Source organism: Hyla sarda, chromosome 1 (genome assembly GCF_029499605.1).
Source record: "Hyla sarda isolate aHylSar1 chromosome 1, aHylSar1.hap1, whole genome shotgun sequence".
NCBI lineage: Eukaryota > Metazoa > Chordata > Amphibia > Anura > Hylidae > Hyla > Hyla sarda.
In genome coordinates this window covers 309,813,330-309,819,393 of record NC_079189.1, presented here as the reverse complement: position 1 = coordinate 309,819,393, position 6,064 = coordinate 309,813,330, and positions in this window count along the sequence as shown.

Sequence of the window (6,064 nt, the reverse complement as noted above, 5' to 3'; positions counted from 1 at the left end):
CCACTGGCGTTTGACAGATCTTTGGAACAGTGGGCTGTGCAAATGAAAATTTAAATTTTTCATTTTCACGGACCACTGTTCCAAAAATCTGTCAGACACCTGTGGGGCGTAAATGCTCACTGCACCCCTTAATACATTACATGAGGGATGTAGTTTCCAAAATGGGGTCACATGTGGGGGGGTCCATTGTTCTGGCACTATGGGGGCTTTGTAAACACATGTTCTGTGAGGGGTGTAGTTTCCAAAATGGGGGCACATATGGGGATTTATGTTTTTGCGTTTATGTGAGAACCGCTGTAAAATCAGCCACCCCTGAGCAAATCACCAATTTAGGCCTAAAATGTACATGGTGCGCTCTCACTCCTGAGCCTTGTTGTGCGTCCGCAGAGCATTTTACGCCCACATATGGGGTATTTCCGTACTTGGGAGAAATTGCGTTACAAATTTTGGGGGTCTTTTTTTCCTTTTACTGCTTGTGAAAATAAAAAGTATGGGGCAACACCAGCAAGTTAGTGTAAACATTTTTATTTTTTACACTAACAGGCTGGTGTAGCCCCCAACTTTTCCTTTTCATAAGGAGTAAAAGCCCCCCAAAATTTGTAGTGCAATTTCTCCCGAGTACGGAAAAACCCCATATGTGGCACTAAACTGTTTCCTTGAAATACGACAGGGCTCCGAAATGAGAGAGCACCATGCGCATTTGAGGACTAAATTAGGGATTGCATAGAGGTGGACATAGGGGTATTCTACATCAGTGATTCCCAAACAGAGTGCCTCCAGCTGTTGATAAACTCCCAGCATGCCTGGACAGTCAGTGGCTGTTCAGAAATGCTGGGAGTTGTTGTTTTGCAACCGCTGGAGGCTCCGTTTTGGAAACACTGCCGTACAATACGTTTTTCATTTTTACTGGGGGGACAGTGTAAGGGGGTGTATATGTAGTGTTTTACCCTTTATTATGTGTTAGTGTAGTGTAGTGTTTTTTGCACTGGCGTGTTAGGCTGGGTCCACACTACGTTTTGTCCCATACGGGAGCGCATACGGCAGGGGGGAGCTAAAACCTCGCGCTCCCGTATGTGACCGTATGCGCTCCCATATGCCATTCACTTCAATGAGCCGACCGGAGTGAAACGTTCGGTCCGGTCGGCTCATTTTTGCGCCGTATGCGCTTTTACAACCGGACCTAAAACCGTGGTCAACCACGGTTTTAGGTCCGGTTGTAAAAGCGCATACGGCGCAAAAATGAGCCGACCGAACGTTTCACTCCGGTCGGCTCATTGAAGTGAATGGCATACGGGAGCGCATACGGTTACATACGGGAGCGCGAGCTTTTAGCTCCCTCCTGCCGTATGCGCTCCCGTATGGGACAAAACGTAGTGTGAACCCAGCCTTACAGTAAGTTTCCCGCTAGGAGTTTGCGCTGCGGCGAAAAATTTGCCGCAGCCCAAACTTGAAGCAGGAAACTTACTTTAAACCTGCATGTGTGAATGTACACTGTACATTCACATTGGGGGAGGCAAACCTCCAGCTGTTTCAAAACTACAACTCCCAGCATGTACTGACAGACCGTGCACGCTGGGAGTTGTACTTTTGCAACAGCTGGAGGCACACTGGTTGGAAAACCTTCAGTTAGGTTCTGTTACCTAACTCAGTATTTTCCAACCAGTGTGTCTCCAGCTGTTGCAAAACTACAACTCCCAGTATGTACTGATAGCCGAAGGGCATGCTAGGAGATATAGTTATGCAACAGCTGGAGGTACGCAATTTCAACTCCCAGCATGACCAGACAGCTGTTTGGGCATGCTGGGATTTGCAGTTTTGCAACATCTGGGGGGCTACAGTTTATAGACCCCTGCACAGTGATCTCTGACTGTGACCCTCCAGATGATGCAAAAAATAGCTGTTTGGGCATGCTAGGAGTTGTAGTTTTGCAAGATCTGGAGGGATACAGTTTAGAGACCACTGTATAGTGGTCTCAGACTGTAGCCCTCCAGCTGTTGCAAAACTACATACTCCAGCATACCCAAACAGCTTACTGGGCATGCTGGGAGAAGTAGTTTTGCAACATCTGGAGGGCTACAGGTTAGAGACCACTGTATAGTGGTCTCAGACTGTAGCCCTCCAGATGTTGCTAGGCAACTTACCGGCTTCTGTAGGATCCAGGGAGCCGTCCTCTTCTCCCGCACGACATCACCGCCCGCCGATCACCGCTGCCCGCTGGTCGTTTCCCCGTTCTGCCCTGCCTATTGTGGGTGGGCAGGATGAGTAAAACGAAAGTTAGCCCCCACCCCCCGATCTGCTATTGGTCGTTGCTTCTGATGACCATAAGCAGGGATAGGAGGGGTGGCACCCCTGCCACCTCACTCCTATCCCTTCAGGGGTATCGTGGGCGTCATAGACAACCATGATCCCCCTTATATTCCGGGTCACCATAGATCCCGTATGACCCGGAATCAGCGCAAATCGCAAGTGCGAATTCCCTTGCAATTTGCGCCAATCGCCGACATGGGGGGCGGGGGGGGTATCTGATGACCCCCCTGGGCATTTGCGCGGGGTGCCTGCTGATTGATACCACATTTGCATATATAAAACCTTTATATAAAATTTATTTAAAAAATTTTGAATAAAATGTGACAAAAAAGTAGCATTTTTTTAAATTTAAGTTTAAGGGATCATTAACATTATATTTTGATAGTTCAGACAATACCAAATATGTTTATTAAAAAAAATTTACGCTTTTTGGGGGTAAAATGGTAAAAAAAAATTTATTTTTACATTTTTTTTCACTTTTTATTTTTAAATTTTTCAACTAATTTTTTTTTTATTTATTTTTTTTTACACTTTTTATGTCCCCATAGGGGACTATCTACAGCAATCATTTGATTGCTAATACTGTTCAGTGCTATGCATAGGACATAGCACTGATCAGTGTTATCGCTGATCTTCTGCTCTGCTTGATCTCAGACCAGAGCAGGAGATGCCGGGAGACGGATAGAGGCAGGTGAGGGGACCTCCGTCTGCCATTACAGATGATCTGACCATCTATTTCAACATGTGCATTGCCGCAGATGCCGTGATCTGTACTGATCACAGCACCTGAGGGGGTTAATGGTGGACACCGGCACGATCGCCGATGTCGGCCATTACCGGCGGGTCCCCGGCTGCTGATAGCAGCCAGAACCTGCCGTGTATGACGCGAGCCATACACAGGATGTAAATTTACGGGTACGCGGAGTACCGCCAAACCAGGATGTACATTTACGTCCGTGGTCGTTAAGGGGTTAATAGCAACTGTTTACCCAATAGCAGTCCTTCACACGGACAATGCTACAAGGGATACACAGTCATGGATTGACTCCAGGAAAGTGATAGCTTGTTGATTTTCTGGCCCCTAGTATAGAGCAGGTCTATGAACAATGTAAAGTGAGCTGTTCAGAACATTTTAGTACCTCCACACTAATCTACAGCAACTGCAAAAATGTATGCTCGCACAGCCAATATACATGCATAATGATTTTAACACCTATGCCATAATAAATAGCTGAACGTGCGGCAAAAGAGGCCTCAGTTTCAGAAAAGTTTTCATAATTTCCCCCCCAAATTAACACAACCCCCCCCCCCCCACACACATAAAGTTTGCTTTGCTTATTGATTCATTAAACTACTGTACATTGGACAGCTAGTAAAGTATTTTACCAGCAGGAAGAAATAAAACCAAAACATACCATGCCACCCTTATTTTTGTGGACATGAACTTAGCAATATCATAAATAAACACAAGACAATAATTTGCATTTAATTACTTGTGTCACTTTAATGTGAGGTGTACAAAACAGGACAGTTCTAAGCTCACCTATATCAAAAAGATAACTTCACTCTTGATACAGATATCAGAAATACAACTTTAGAAAGATTAAAAAACAAAACAAATCGAAAAAAAATTCTCATCAATGGAGAGAAAATGCAGTTATAAGGTGTCACTGCAGATTATTTAACTTCTACTGTTCTATATACAGTCATGGCCATACATGTTGGCACCCCTGAAATTTTTCTAGAAAGTGAAGTATTTCCCACAGAAAAGAATTGAAGTAACACATGTTTTGCTATACACGTTTTTTCCCTTTGTGTGTATTGGAACTAAAACAAAAAAAGGGAGGAAAAAAAAGCAAATTGGACATAATGTCACACCAAACTCCAAAAATGGTCTGGACAAAATTATTGGCACCCTTTCAAAATTTCAAGCATGTGATGCTCCTTTAAACACACCTGGGGCAAGCAACAGGTGTGGGCAATATAAAAAAAAATCACCTGAAAGCAGATAAAAAGGAGAGCGGTTCACTTAGTCTTTGCATTGTGTGTATGTGTGTACCACACTAAGCATGGACAACAGAAAGAGGAGAAGAGAACTGTCTGAGGACTTAAGAACCAAAATTGTGGAAAAATATCAACTATCTCAAGGTTACAAGTCCATCTCCAGAGATCTAGATTTGCCTTTGTCCACAGTGCGCAACATTATCAAGAAGTTTGCAATCCATGGCACTGTAGAAGAGAAAAATTTATGAAAGGTGTCAACGCAGGATAGTCCGGAGGGTGGATAAGCAGCCCCAAACAAGTTCCAAAAGATATTCAAGCTGTCCTGCAGGCTCAGGGAGCATCAGTGTCAGCACGAACTAGCCGATGACATTTAAATGAAATGCTATGGCAGGAGACACAGGAGGACCTCACTGCTGACACAGAGACATAAAAAAGCAAGGACTATATATTGCCAAAATTTACTTGAGTAAGCCAAAATCCTTCTGGGAAAACGTCTTGTGGACAGATGAGACCAAGTTAGAGCTTTTGGGTAAAGCACACTATTCTACTGTTTACTGAAAACGGAATGAGGCCTACAAAGAAAAGAACACAGTACCTACAGTGAAATATGGTGGAGGTTCAATGATGTTTTTTTTTTATTTATTTTTTTTGCTGCCTCTGGCACTGGGTGCCTTGAATGTGTGCAAGGCATCATGAAATCTGAGTAGTACCAACAGATTTTGGTTCGCACTGTACAGCCCAGTGTCAGAAAGATGGGTTTGCATCTGAGTTCTTGGGTCTTCAAGAAGGACAATGACCCCAAACATACGTCAAAAAGCACCCAGAAATGGGTGGTAAAGCACTGGAGAGTTCTGAAGTGGCCAGCAATGAGTCCAGATCTAAATACCATTGAACACACCTGTGGAGAGATCATCAAATCGCTGTTGGGAAAAGGCGCCCTTCCAATAAGAGAGACCTGGAGCAGTTTGCAAAGGAAGAGTGGTCCAACATTCCGGCCGAGAGGTGTAAGAAGCTTATTGATGGTTATAGGAAGCGGCTGATTTCAGTTATTTTTCCAAAGGGCGTGCAACCAAATATTAAGTTAAGGGTGCCAATAATTTTGTCCAGACCATTTTTGGAGTTTGGTGTGACATTATGCCCAATTTGCTTTTTTTTTCTCCTCCCTTTTTTTGGTTTAGTTCCAATAAACACAAAGGGAATAAACATGTGTATAGCAAAACATTTGTTACTGCAATCCTTTTCTGTGAGAAATACTTCATTTTCTTGAAAAATGTCAGGGGTGCCTTCCTTATATATTGGGAATTTATAAGATGTAGCTTACAGATCTAAAACTGCATTTGAATTGATACCTTCACAATTTACCTGTAAACATCACTGCTTCTGTAGCTGTTTAAGCCACATAAACAAATCCCTCAACATATTACATTCAAGTGAACTATGACAGATCAAAAGCCTTAACCATCATATTATAATGATATTAAACATAACAAAACAAAACAAATTTAGACATGAAGTGGTGGCGGTAGACAACAATGTAGAAATTTTAGAGTGTCCATGTCATTTAAAAAAAACAAAAACAAAAAAAAAAACACACTTTTGGAACGTCACAAAGACATGTTAAAACCTTTTATAGGAGCAGGGGCAAGGATAAGCATGCAGTAGCACACTTTACTACCTGGCTCTCAGCAATCTTTGTCTCGCTGCCCCATAGACATATAATGGAGCAGGGAGACAATAATCGCTAGGAGCCAGG